Source organism: Balaenoptera ricei, chromosome 6 (assembly GCF_028023285.1).
Source record: "Balaenoptera ricei isolate mBalRic1 chromosome 6, mBalRic1.hap2, whole genome shotgun sequence".
Taxonomy (NCBI): Eukaryota; Metazoa; Chordata; class Mammalia; order Artiodactyla; family Balaenopteridae; genus Balaenoptera; species Balaenoptera ricei.
The window spans coordinates 67,450,037-67,464,978 of record NC_082644.1 but is presented as its reverse complement, the minus strand read 5'-3'; the positions used below and the strand labels follow the sequence as shown (position 1 = coordinate 67,464,978).

At 39.0% G+C, this 14,942-nt stretch overlaps 1 protein-coding gene across 3 annotated transcripts in view; it reads left to right on the top strand.

The window, feature by feature from the left end:
• Nucleotides 1-14,942, top strand: part of JAK2 (Janus kinase 2) — a 162,221-nt gene that overhangs the window by 628 nt on the left and 146,651 nt on the right. For all 3 annotated transcript variants that reach the window (XM_059924783.1, XM_059924782.1, XM_059924781.1), the window contains exon 2: nt 266-344. The gene's annotated coding sequence lies outside the window, so the exon portion shown is untranslated. The remainder of the gene's footprint in view (nt 1-265; nt 345-14,942) is intronic.

Sequence of the window (14,942 nt, the reverse complement as noted above, 5' to 3'; positions counted from 1 at the left end):
CACCTCCTGATACCCGCTTTCCCCTCGCTAGTGGCAGTAAACTTCTCGGCAAGAAAATCCTCCTCTTTAAAAGGGAACCTACAACGGAGTGTCTTGCGTTGATATTTGCATCCTTATGTGTCTGATATTCCCCCTCCCCCTTTACTTATCCCTCTTTAAAATTTTCTAGACATGTGAACAGCCTAGAAAAGAGCATCTATTTCCCCTGGATTTCTGCGGTAGTAACTGCTGCCTTTTTTTTTTTTTTTTTTTTTTTTTTTTTAAGGTTTCGGAAGCAGGCAAGGCAACAAGATGTGATCTGTTTCTCTTGTGCAGAAGAGGCCCTTCCTCCCCTTCCCGCGAAGGTGGGTATGCGATCCTGGCTGCTGTCTTTTTTCGCTGCAGTAAAGACGACGGTGTCTCGAGCTGTTGTGCATAGGAAGGTTGGAAGCGTGTGTCGACAGGCAGGGCTCATTGTTGCTTACCCTTTTGAAAATGGCAGTACTGAACTTTGAATATTGCTCTGGGAGGGTAATTTTGGGGGTTATTGTTGCTCTTGGATCCTTTAAGAAACGTTAATTGTTTGTTTCTCTGCTGATTGTACATTGTCTTTCTTTGCAGAGAAAACGTTGTCCGTTACCCTTTCTCCTCAAGCAGCCAAAGATTGTTAATCTTTGAACGAGGAACATTTTCAAGTAATAAGAGATACGTATTGAGAGGACACGTTAGCTGCTCTTGCTGGGGTTTCTGCTACCACACTGAATGCTTCGTGAATGGTTTTATCTGCTTAAGTTTGCTGTGTCTGTTGAATTTACCCATGTTGCTTTCCGGTGGTTATTAATCTGTCAGGAGAAACTCCTTTTCTCTGAATGAAAGGATAGAGGCAGCTGAGTATGTCACAGAGGGGAGGAAAAATGTGGAGAAGGAAACTACAAGTGGGAATAAGAGCGATGACGATTGCTTTTGGTTTCATAATAGGTTTGTACAAGTGAGTTATTGGGCTACTGCAGATATTCTGATATAACACCCAACAGATATGAAGATGAATAATCAATCTTTGGCCTCCCTTTCCCTACCCCCTTCACCTTTTACCACTTTAGGTATGAGAATCACTTGCTTGTATGAGAATCACTTGCTTGTATGTGCACATATCTTTTAGTGTGTAATATATCTGCAAAGCAGATGTGTCCAACATTTGCCTTAACAAGTATTTACCTGTACAGGAAAGCTACAGTACTTGCTGACTAGTTAAGCATATAATGCTTGTTTTGGCTCTGAGTGTCCTGTGTTTGGAGTTATTTAGCATGTTTTAGGGACCTGTTAAGGAATAGTCTGTTTCATTTACTGGTTTTTCCTAGTGATTTAAGACAGGTGTCTCAGGTATAGGATGGGAACATGATCTTTTCTCTACTTCACCTGGTTATTGCTGAAAGGTGAGATGCTTTTGAGGCAGAATAGGGAAGGACATTGGCTTTGGGGTCAGATCTGGGTTTGAATTCTGGTGTTCCTGCCACTAAATAGTGGTATTATTTAAAATCTCTTTGAGTCTCACTTTTTTATAAGATTGTTGTGAGGATTGAATAAGATTATGCATGCAGAGTAGTACATTGCTTGGCTACTGTGAAAGTCATGGCTGGGCAGGCAAAGTATATTCAGAGAAGGGCACAATGACTGCATAAGGTGATCTGCCAGTGACCACTGTTTCTTCCTCTTTAGTATAAGGAGAAAAAGGACTATTATGTCTTGAACTGGTAAAGGGGTCTTAGAGCCTTTTTGTGGAAAGGTTTGACCCTTATCATCTCTCCCCACCCCCACTCCCCCCCACATTTGTGCGGCCCCTACCAACTGTTGTGCTGCCCTCTTGTGGTTAACCATGCTAATAAGAACTTTGTTTTGCTCCTCTCCCATTACTTTTTATTCTTCTCTTTTTTTAGGCCCCTTCCCTTTGCTCCCAGTTTCCCAAACTGTGTGCTGAGGTGGCCCAGAGTGCCATTGAACTCAAGCATGAACTGATAGTTTGAGGTAGTTCACAGTTTCAACATTAGATTGACACATTCCTTTCTACAATGTCATGTTTTTGCAAAGCTGTATTTTTAGAGGTTGCTCTGATAAAAAGCAACTACTGTATGAAACAGGATACTAGAGTGTCATGTTGTCCAATTTGATTCCAGGTTTGAGAATTTGTACAGTGCCCAACAAGCACTAAGTTATAAGGACATTAACACTTAAGTGGTTTGAACCCTCCTACTTAAGTATTTCTTTTGGCCTACGGGTGCTATGAAAAAATTACTAAGACTAAGGATTTCCTAAATGGAGAAAGTTTGGGAACCTTTGCCTTAGCTTTTGGTTGGCTTTTCTGATAAATTTTTTTAAATGGGAAAACTGCACTTTTTAATGTTGGTCACTAATTGATTCCCCTCCCCACCAAAATTATTGATACAATTATTGATACAAAGCCAGTACTAGCTGATCATAGCTTAGTATATTTACTCTCCTATTTAATATCTTTATAGCTTCTGTCTAGCTCTTTCGTTTTAGACTAATCCTATTGATTGTCATTCTAGTTACCTTCTGGTTTTTCCAGTACTGTTTTTCTACTAGTATTTTTGACCATCTCCTTAAACTTAACATACCTTAAATGAAAATCATCTTTTTATACCCCTTTGTAATTTCCTTCTCTCCCAGCCATATAGGCTTTAAATTAGATGTCATCTTTAAACTACTTCTTTCTTTTACCTCATGTATTAATCCATTCAACATGTCCTATTCATATTTCTTTTGTCATTCATATCTCTGCTTCCCCCACTTTTACCACCTGAATCCCAGGACTCAGCCTGGAATATTATCCTCAGCCTGGAATATTGAAAGTCATATCAACCTCTTAGAATCCAGTATCTCTTCCTTCTATTTATCCTCAGTATAAATGTCACTCTAATTCTCCTCATTGTGGCATTCTCTTGCCCCCAAATCTTCAGTGGCTTCCCACTTTACACTTATTAAGTTTAACTTCCGTTTCCTGGCTTTCAAGATATTCTTTCATAAGTCCCTGCCCTTTTTACTCAGTCTTTTGTCTAAGGACCCTCAACAAGCATTCTCTGCTCTAGTATTGCAAGCTGCTTCCCATACTTTCTAATAACAGCTATGCTTATTCTATGTTTTAATTTTCACACATGTTTTCCATCCTCTTCCACTAAGTCCAATTCTACACACTACTGCACTGCTCACTAGGTGTGGAACAACTGAGCAGGGCCTCAATCTCCTCAGCTGAAAATTGAGAATTGTAGTACTTTTTCTGTAAGCTTGTAGTGAGAATTAAGTGACTTAATGTGTGAAAAGCCCTCAAGACTAGGGCCTGGCAGGGACTTCCCTGGTGGTCCAGTGGTTAAGACTTTGCTTTCCAGTGCAGGGGGTACGGGTTCATTCCCCGGTCGGGGAGCTAAGATCCCACGTGCCTCACAGCCAAAAAACCAAAAACATAAAAATGGAAGCAATATTGTAACAAATTCAATAAAGACTTTAAAAATGGTCCACATCAAAGAATATTTTAAAAAAAGACTAGAGCCTGGCACGTTAAGTGCTCCTGGATATAAAATAAGCTCCTTTAATAATAAACTATTATCATATTATATGATGCTCCTAATATAATAAGCTATTATTATTATAAAAATTTATTTCACTGCTGTTATTACTACTATTACTACTACTATACTTAGTTAAAAGTTCCACCTCATTTGTGAAACTGTTTCTCACTAAATTTTGCTTTTTTCCTCTCTATAGCTCTATAGTTCTTTTAGTCTTAGAATATTGTGACATAGTTTAATTGTATACCATGCTTTGGTTGTTTGATAGTTATTTTTCTAGTGTTAACCATATCTTTTCAAGTTGATTGTGTATGCTTTGAGGAACAGTACCTAGCTTAAACACACACATGGAGACACAGTGCTGAGAACATGGGAACATTCAATAAATGCTGTGCATTAAAAAGGAATTTTAGGCAGTCACCAGACAAATATTTATTCATACCTCCAATGTAAAGGTACTTTGCTATATCCAAAAGAGATGCAAAAAATGTGGGTTCCTTTCCTTGAGGATTTAAAATGTAATAGGGGAGATAGGTAAATAATAAAAGTTATAGATATCTGATACCACAGAGTTGAAGTGAGCAGACAAGGCTCCAGAGGAGAGGTAGAATCAAAACTGGGCAGAATTTGATTTTACATAAGAGGAAGGAACTTGTATAGGAGGTAAACAAAGGCAAAAGAAGCAGGACAGGGTCAGAGAACAGTACACAACAACTTGACTGTGATGAAGGTTTGTGTGGGAGAGTAGTAAGAAATCAGGTTGAAAATGTGGATTGGAATTAGATTATGGATGGTTTTAAGTGCTAGGACGAGAAGAATGTATCAACACTTTGCTTCATAGGTAATAGACAAGCTTTAAAAGTTTCGGATTGAGAAGGAACTTGCTTAAAAAAGTATTTTAAGAAAATCACAGTGGCACCAGCACTGGGTAGAGTATGAGTTGGAAAGAGAAGTGATAAAGCTAGGAAAATAATCTGGGCCTGAGGTAATGAGGGTTTGGATTTAGTGAAAATAAGACTGGAGAGATGTCACACAAGGCTTAATTCTGGACTGAATAAGAAAGGAGGATGTAGTGGGGGGAGGGAGAGGAGTAATCAAAGATGACTGAAGTTTTGATCCTCAGTGACAGAGGAAATCAAAGAGTGTTGAAACTCTTAAGATATCTGAGAACATGTGCATTAGGAAACCCAGAGAGGTTTAAAAATGTGGCCAAAGTTACTCACCTAGTTGGTGATAAAAAAAGAACTAGGGTTTCATTAATGACAGTACTGACAGAAATAGGTATGAGGTATTAGTAGCTGGTTGACAGGATACAGACAACTGGGCTTATATTTTGGATATGTTGAGTTTGAGGTGACAGTGGGGTAAGTAAGTGAAAATAGATAGCCAGACAGTGGGACAATATGACTAGAACTTAGTATAGAAATTTAAGACTGGAATTGTGCTTAGAGAGAAGAGCAGTGCATCTGAGATTGAGCCTTGGGAACTGCACATAATTAGAGAATGGGTGAAAGAAGAGGAATTGGCAAAGGCGACAAAGATGGAGCAGTCAGTATGAGAGGCAGGTGGGTGGGTAGGTTAAGAAGGTGGGATTGATTAACAAGTTTACCATTGTTGATCACTGCCAAGAAGTGAGAAGAATCAGAATTTTAAAAGGTCTTGGGACTTCCCTGGTGGCGCAGTGGTTAAGAATCCGCCTGCCAATGCAGGGGACATGGGTTCGAGCCCTGGTCCGGGAAGATCCCACGTGCCGCGGAGCAACTAAGCCTATGCGCTACAACTACTGAGTGTGCGTCTAGAACCCTCGAGCCACAACTACTGAGCCCACGTGCCACAGTTACTGAAGCCCGTGCGCCTAGAGCCCGTGCTCCGGAACAAGAGAAGCCACCGCAGTGAGAAGCCTGCACACCTCAACAAAGAGTAGCCCCCTCTCACCACAACTAGAGAAAGCCCGTGCACAGCAATGAACACGCAATGCAGCCAAAACTAAATAAATTAATTAACTTAAAAAAAAAAAAGAAAAAGGTCTTAAAAATGTGTACTTGCTGTTTTTCCTAATATAATACCTAGAAAAGGAGAAGAAGGAAGAAAATTGCTTATGGTTTCCCCATGCAGAAATAACCATTGCAAATATTTTGTTCTCTCTAATATAACAAAAAACCATTAAATTTGACTTTTGGTTGATCAGTGGAGACTTCTATTCAAAGCTGTCCATCCCTGGGACTAATGATGAGAATTTTAGACACAATAAAGACTAGGAGGTATTTTTTGACAGAATGATTGTCATTCATCTGTGTCCTCTCATATCACACTACACAAGGGCCCATGTTCCTTATGGGCATTAGCCCTGCATTTATATTATTTGAATGAGTAGACATTCAGTGGTTAGCATTAGACATTCATTGGTCTGTCAGTTTAGACAAATGACCTCTAGGTGCAGTTGTACTGGTGAGATCTGAATAAAATGATAAGGTATTAATTGCTAAAAGGAAAGAGAAATTCTTGGTAGATAACCTATAAAACCGAAGGTAGCATAATTAAGAGTATTCAGATTAGGAGAATTGGAAAGGACAAAGGAAGTGTTATCTGTTTTTGAAGCCTGTACAGTATAGCTACTCTAAAGGTGAATGAGGTAGAGATAGTCCATGGGCTATTTGTTTTGCTTGAATGAGTATTTTGATCTTCCCAAGGACACTCTTCTGCCTTTTTTGGTATCAGTCCTTGAGAATAGGGCATTCATTATTGCTTACTAAGTTATTTTAATAAATTCTGATTTTGAAATATGCCACTAGGTAATATTTTTATAATATAAAAGGTAGTGTGATGTGAGGAAGTACACTGTTTTGGAAATCAGGGGATCAAGGACTGACTGCTGTCAATATGGTGTGTGATTTTGAGCAAGTCACATAATCAGTGAGTCTTGTTTTTTCCTCATTTGGAAAATGAAGGAGTGGGCTAAATTTTTTTAAAAACTGTTTACTTTAAAAAGGTGAAATCACATGGTAAAGTGTGTATAAAGTTTAAGAAGTAAATGGCTTAAATGTTTATAACAAAAAACAGCAGCCCCTTGCCTCTACCCCCCTCCCCCCCATCTCTGATTCTTGTTCTCCAGGAAACCACTTTCAAATCTTAAAACAGTGTCTTCTGGTACTTACCTCCATATGTGTAAATAACACAATCCACCATCAATAGGCCCCTTTCCTCCAATTCTGTATCTGTACTTGTACTCTGCCCTTCCCTCCTTTACAATGTATGTACTATTCAGTGTCCCATGTAAGTCTTCTTCATCTATTTGGGTAGAGGAAACCATCCCCTTTTGCCTTCAAGGACTTTAGCACTGTATTTCTCCTTTTCTTGCATTCTCAATTTTTCCCTCTACTGGATCATTTCCATTAGTATGTATTTTAGTTGCTATTACTTTGTGACAAAACCACCCCAAAACTTAGTGATGAAAAATAACTACTTTATTAGACTCATATTACGAGGCAGTACTTCAGATAGGGCACACCAGAGATGACTTGTTTCCACTCTACAGTGTCTAGGACCTCAGTTGGGAAGAGTTGCTGGCTGGGGGTAATTTGAAGGTAGAGGACTAGAATCATCTGGAGGTGTCTTCACTCACATGACTGGTAATTGACACTGGCTGTTGACTGAGATCTCAGCTGGGGCTCTTAACTGGAACATGTACATGTGGCTTGGACTTCCTTAAAATATTGGGGCCTCAGGGTAGTTGGCTTTCTTACCTGGTGAATCAGGGTTTAAAAGTGAGTATTCCAGTGAACATGGCGAGGTGGGGGTGGGGAATAGACTCTGCTTCTTGTGTTACCGAACCAGGTTCCTGTGCAGGAAGCCACATGCTGAGTTGCTGAGGTTTGTAGCAGAGAAAATGTTTACTCATGGGGCAGCCAAGTGAGGAGACTGGAGAACAAATGTCAAATCTGCCTTCCCGAAGGTGAAGGGCTTGGGATATTTATGGAATAAAGGAGAACGGTGGTCTGAGGCATGGGGAAAGGTGATTAGAAGCAGGAAAAAAGTGCAGTAATTAAAGTTCTGCACAGGCACAACTGAGCTACGTGCTTCTTCATGGGGTGCATGTTCAGAAAATGGTGGCATTAGCATGATCTGAGGGTGGAGCTTTTGGTTTTCTGACATGAAAAGGTGATCCATTGGACAATCAGGCAGTCCCAGTTGAATGGGTGGTGGTCTCAGCTGGTTTGAGCTGGTCAAGAACTAGCTCTAAGTTCCTGAAAAACAACTTAGGCAAGCATTATTATAGTGACTTATAGTCTAAGGTGTTATCTATGAGAAAGCTATTGGGAGTTTAGATATATTGCTTGGCTAATGACTGTTAGCTATATGGATTTTAAAATCAACTAAAGGCAGGCGATTAAAAGCAAGTGAGTCAGGTTAGGTTTGGTGGACCTAATCAGGTTAGCCCTTGGTATAAATTGGGGAGTGGCAAGGTCACATTGTGGAAGGAAACATGGGATGGGAGATTTTGTTATGACTATCTCTGGACAATATTATTGCCATAATTGCCATTTTGCCACACTTCACATCCCTCCTACGTCCAAAATACACTAACCCCTTCCTCAGAGACCTCTAATTCACATCCCATAATGACATCAGCTCAAAATCCAGTATCTCATCATTGAAATCAGGTCCAGATGAAGATGAGGTTCCTTGGGTATGGTTTCTTGAGAATGATTCCTCTTTAACTGAAGACCTGTGAAAAGACAAGTAATATGCCCCCACAGAATTAAACTACAAGATTGGAGAGGCATGCATTAACTGCATTAGACATTCCTGTTCAAAAAAGAGGGAAAAAGGGAGTCACACGGCAGTCTATAGCAATTCCGAAACCTGGCTGTGTGCATGATGGCAGTTCCTTGATTAGGGTTCAGTCCTATTCCCTGGAAGTTTTTCTTAGTGGGCCGTGGCATCTTCTTTTGGTCTTTGGCTTCATCTTCTGAATCATTTTTTTTTTTCCCCAGAAGAACTGATCTGTGTTTGCCACTGAGTAAGCGTCTGAGCTTGCTTCCTGCCTGTAGTAGTTTGGGGTCCAAATGCCTCCTTTTATTTTATATTATTACTGTCCCTTTCATTCTAAGCTAATGTAACTCCAGTGAAAACTTTGTGGACTTCCTGTGTGTCAGTTCATAATCTACTCCATCAGACAAAAGTCATACCCACAAATCTGTTTTGAGAGGAACTTTTTCCTACCTTAGGCTTCTGTGAAACTGCTGTGGAACAATATCCTTAAGATCCTAAGGTAATCTATTGTTTGAAAGGATCTGTGAGGTACTGATTCAGAACTTTCTGAGGTCTGAACAGTGGTCCCACTCTAGATTTGGTTTTTGCCTTGAGGCCCTTTCTTTAAGAACATTTTGCTGGCTGAAAAGACTGTTCTTAGCCCTTTACATTTCATTGAAATTCCACTCAGAAAGCAAATAGCTCATTTTTTATTTCCTCTTGCTGCTCTTTTAGTTATAAAGGCAGATAGAAGAAGCTAGCTGTTTCTTCAACATTCTACCTAGAATCTTCTTAATTTACTAAGTGTGTTTTATTTTCCATGTTACCATAGGTGATAGTTTTGCTAAACTTTACTATATAACAAGGGTCTCCTTTTATTTAGCTTTCAATAGCATTTTCCTCATTTTCCTTTAAGCCCTCACTGACAGCCTCCTTGAGGCCTGTTAAGTTTCCATTGAATCTCTTCAAGGCCCTTTAAATTTGTGAACACAAACTCCAGATGGGTCCCTATCTGTTCCTGGCTTTACTAGAACTGTTCCCTTACCCAGTAGTTCTTAATCAGAATTACCTAGAGGGCTTGTTTACACACAGATTGCTGGGCCCTGTGCCCAGAGTTTCTGATTCAGTAGGTCTGTAGTGGGACCCGAGAACTTGCATTTCTGATAGTTTCCCAAGTGATGCTGATGATGTTGGTTTGGGTACCAGACTGTGAGAGTCACTGATTTAAACCAGGATTTGGCAATATTTCTCTTAAAGAACAGAGAGTAAATATTTTGGGCTTTTCAGGCAAGATTGTCTCTAATGCAACTACTCAACTCTACCATTGCAGTGCAAAAGCAGCCATAAATGAAGAGACATGTAAAGCTTTATTTACAAAACAGGCAGTTTTGTAAAGCTTTCTTTACAAAAACAGGTAACTGTCTGAATTTGACCTGTGAGCTGTAGTTTGCCAATTCCTAATTTATACTATTACTTGACTCCATTTTGTCTTCAAGCTACTGCCCCATTTCTACTGCCTTTTGGAGCAAAGCTCTTTGGAAGAGTTGTCTCTATTCGTCTCTTCTTTTTATTCTCTCTTAAAATATTTATGTCCTGCTACCCGGCTCTTTGGAGGGGCCAATGGCGGACTCTGGGAGGGCTCACGCCAAGGATTACTTCCCAGAACTTCTGCTGCCAGTGTCCTTGTCCTCACGGTGAGCCACAGCCACCCGCTGCCTCTGCAGGAGACCCTCCAACACTAGCAGGCCGCACCACAAGACTTGCAGGATCTTAGTTCCCCGACCAGGGATTGAACCTGCGCTCTCTGCAGTGGAAGTGCGGAGTCTTAACCACCGGACTGCCAGATGAGGACACCACGTTAGTTAAATTGGCAAAGAAGGATTCAATCCCAGACAGTCAGTTGACTCAGCAAGGTCACCCACCATCCTAGAAGTCTTGCTCCTGGTAGCTGCCAAGCCGACATCTGACTAAATTTAATTCATCTTCTAAAATCTTTTTTAGAAACTCTGAGCCCTGGTCTTGACTATGATGGACAAGTCTTCAAGGAGGATTCCAAACAGAACTAATATGGCACTCAATCTCAACTTAAATACAGAAATGAGCTGAAAAATGGTTCCAGTAAAAGGATTCTTCATGTTGAATGATCAAGCCATTATTATAGCATTATGACAAAATGAAGACTCATCTTGGTCTAATATCTAACTGAAGGTAAAATCAGAGTATTTATGATGACTGGAAATTTATTTTATCTAATTTTTTAAGTACTAGGTTCCCAGAGTTCCTTCAGTAATTTTTCTGGGATAGCCTTATCCACCAGAGGGCAGACAGCAGAAGCAAGAAGAACTACAGTCCTGCAGCCTGTGGAACAAAAACCATATTCACAGAAAAATAGACAAGATGAAAAGGCAGAGGGCTATGTAACAGATGAAGGAACAAGATAAAACCCCAGAAAAACAACTTAATGAAGTGGAGATAGGCAACCTTCCAGAAAAAGAATTCAGAATAATGATAGGGAAGATGATCCAGGACCTCGGAAAAAGAATGGAGGCAAAGATGGAAAAGATGGAAGAAATGTTTAACAAAGACCTAGAAGAATTAAAGAACAAACAGAGATGAACAATACAATAACTGAAACGAAAACTACACTAGAAGGAATCAATAGCAGAATAACTGAGGCAGAAGAACGGATAAGTGACCTGGAAGACAGAATGATGGAATTCACTGATGTGGAACAGACTAAAGAAGAAAGAATGAAAAGAAATGAAGACAGCCTAAGAGACCTCTGGGACAACATTAAACACAACAACATTCGCATTATAGGGGTCCCAGAAGGAGAAGAGAGAGAGAAAGGACCTGAGAAAATATTTGAAGAGATTATAGTCAAAAACTTCCCTAACATGGGAAAGGAAATAGCCACCCAAGTCCAGGAAGTGCAGAGAGTCCCATACAGGGTAAACCTAAGGAGGAACACGCCGAAACGCATAGTAATCAAATTGGCAAAAAGTAAAGACAAAGAAAAATTATTGAAAGCAGCAAGGGAAAAATGACAAATAACATACAAGGGAACTCCCATAAGGTTAACAGCTGATTTCTCAGCAGAAACTCTGCAAGCCAGAAAGGACTGGCATGACATATTTAAAGTGATGAAAGGGAAGAACCTACAACCAAGATTACTCTACCCGGCAAGGATCTCATTCAGATTCGATGCAGAAATCAAAAGCTTTACAGATAAGCAAAACCTAAGAGAATTCACCACCACCAAACCAGCTATACAAAAAATGCTAAAGGAACTTCTCTAAGTGGGAAACACAAGAGAAAAAAAGGACCTACAAACATAAACCCAAAACAGTTAAGAAAATGATAATAGGAACATACATATAAATAATTACCTTAAACGTGAATGGATTAAATGCTCCAGCCAAAAGACACAGGCTTGCTGAATGGATACAAAAACAAGACCCATATATATGCTGTCCACAAGAGACCCACTTCAGACCTAGGGACACATACAGACTGAAAGTGAGGTGATGGAAGAAGATATTCCATGCAAATGGAAATCAAAAGAAAGCTGGAGTAGCAATACTCATAGCAGATAAAACAGACTTTAAAATAAAGAATGTTACAAGAGACAAGGAAGGACACTACATAATGATCAAGGGATCAATCCGAGAAGAAGATATAACAATTATAAATATATATGCACCCAACATAGAAGCACCTCAATACATAAGGCAACTGCTAACTGCTCTAAAAGAGGAAATCGATGGTAACACAGTAATAGTGGGGGACTTTAACACCTCACTTACACCAATGGACAGATCATCCAAACAGAAAATTAAGAAGGAAACACAAACTTTAAATGACACAGTAGACCAGATAGATTTAATTGATATTTATAGGACATTCCATTCCAAAACAGCAGATTACACTTTCTTCTCAAGTGCATATGGAACATTCTCCAGGATAGATCACGTCTTGCGTCACAAATCAAGCCTCAGTAAATTTAAGAAAACTGAAATCATATCAAGCATCTTTTCTGACCACAACGCTATAAGATTAGAAATCAGTTACACAGAAAAAAACGTAAAATACACAAACACATGGAGGCTAAACAATACATTACTAAATAACCAAGAGATCACTGAAGAACTCAAAGAGGAAATCAAAAAATACTTAGAGACAAATGACAATGAAACCACAATGATCCAAAACCTATGGGATGCAGCAAAAGCAGTTCTAAGAGGGAAGTTTATAGCTATACAAGCCTCCTTCAACAAACAGGGAAAATCTCAAATAAACAATCTACCCTTACACCTAAAGGAACTAGAGAAAGAAGAACAAACAAAACCCAAAGTTAGCAGAAGGAAAGAAATCATAAAGATCAGAGCGGAAATAAATGAAATAGAAACAAAGAAAACAATAGCAAAGATCAATAAAAGTAAAAGCTGGTTCTTTGAGAAGATAAACAAAATTGATAAACCATTGACTCATCAAGAAAAAGAGAGAGAGAACTCAAATCAATAAAATTAGAAATGAAAAAGGAGAAGTTACAACAGACACCGCAGAAATACAAAGCATCCTAAGAGACTACTACAAGCAACTCTATGCCAACAAAATGGACAACCTGGAAGAAATGGACAAATTCTTAGAAAGGTATAACCTTCCAAGACTGAACCAGGAAGAAATAGAAAATATGAACAGACCCATCACAAGTAATGAAATTGAAACTGTGATTAAAAATCTTCCAACAAACAAAAGTCCAGGACCAGATGGCTTCACAGGTGAATTCTATCAAACATTTAGAGAAAAGCTAACACCCATCCTTCTTAAATGCTTCCAAAAAATTGCAGAGGAAGTAACACTCCCAAACTCATTCTGTGAGGCCACCATCACCCTGATACCAAAACCAGACACAGATACTACAAAAAAAGAAAATTACAGACCAGTATCACTGATGAGGATAGATGCAAATATCCTCAACAAAATACTAGGAAACAGAATCCAACAACACATTAAATGGATCATACACCATGATCAAGTGTGATTTATCCCAGGGATGCAAGGATTCTTCAATATACGCAAATCAATCAATGTGATACATCATATTAACAAATTGAAGAATAAAGATCATATGATCATCTCAATAGATGCAGAAAAAGCTTTTGACAAAATTCAACACCCATTTATTGATAAAAACGCTCCAGAAAGTGGGCACAGAGAGAACCTACTTCAACATAATAAAGGCCATATATGACAGACCCACAGCAAACATCATTCTCAATGGTGAAAAACAAAGCATTTCCTCTAAGATCAGGAACAAGACAAGGATGTCCACTCTCACCACTGCTATTCAACATAGTTTTGGAAGTCCTAGCCACGGCAATCAGAGAAGAAAAAGAAATAAAAGGAATACAAATTGGAAAAGAAGAAGTAAAACTGTTTGCAGATGACATGATAGTATACATAGAGAATCCTAAAGATGCCACCAGAAAACTACTAGAGCTAATCAATGAATTTGGTAATGTTGCAGGATACAGAATTAATGCACAGAAATCTCTTGCATTCCTATACACTAATGATGAAAAATCTGAAAGAGAAATTAAGGAAACTCTCCCATGTACCACTGCAACAAAAAGAATAAAATACCTAGGAATAAACCTACCTAGGGAGACAAAAGACCTGTATGCAGAAAACTGTAAAGACACTGATGAAAGAAGTTAAAGATGACATAAACAGATGGAGAGATATACCATTTTCTTGGAGTGGAAGAACCAATATTGTGAAAATGACTCTACTACCCAAAGCAATCTACAGATTCAATGCAATCCCTATCAAATTACCAATGGCATTTTTTACAGAACTAGAACAAAAAATCTTAAAATTTGTATGGAGACACAAAAGACCCTGAATAGCCAAAGCAGTCTTGAGGGAAAAAAACGGAGCTGGAGGAATCAGACTCCCTGACATCAGACTGTACTACAAAGCTACAGTAATCAAGACAATATGGTACTGGCACAAAAACAGAAATAAAGATCAATGGCACAGGATAGAAAACCCAGAGATAAACCCGCACACCTATGGTCAACTAATCTATGACAAAGGACGCAAGGATATACAGTGGAGAAAAGACCGTCTCTTCAGTAAGTGGTGCTGGGAAAACTGGAGAGCTACATGTAAAAGAATGAAATTAGAACACTCCCTAACACCGTACGCAAAAATAAACTCAAAATGGATTAGAGACCTAAATGTAAGACCAGACACTATAAAACTCTTAGAGGAAAACATAGGCAGAACATTCTTTGACATACATCACAGTAAGATCTTTTTTGATCCACCTCCTAGAGTAATGGAAATAAAAACAAAAATAAACAAATGGGACCTAATGAAACTTAAAAGCTTTTCGCACAGCAGAGGAAACCATAAACAAGATGAAAAGACAGCCCTCAGAATGGGAGAAAATTTTTGCAAATGAATCATTGGAGAAAGGATTAATCTCCAAAATATATAAACAGCTCATGCAGCTCAATATTAAAAAAACAAACAACCCAATCCAAAAATGAGGAGAAGACCTAAATAGACATTTCTCCAAAGAAGACATACAGATGGCCACGAAGCACGTGAAAAGCTGCT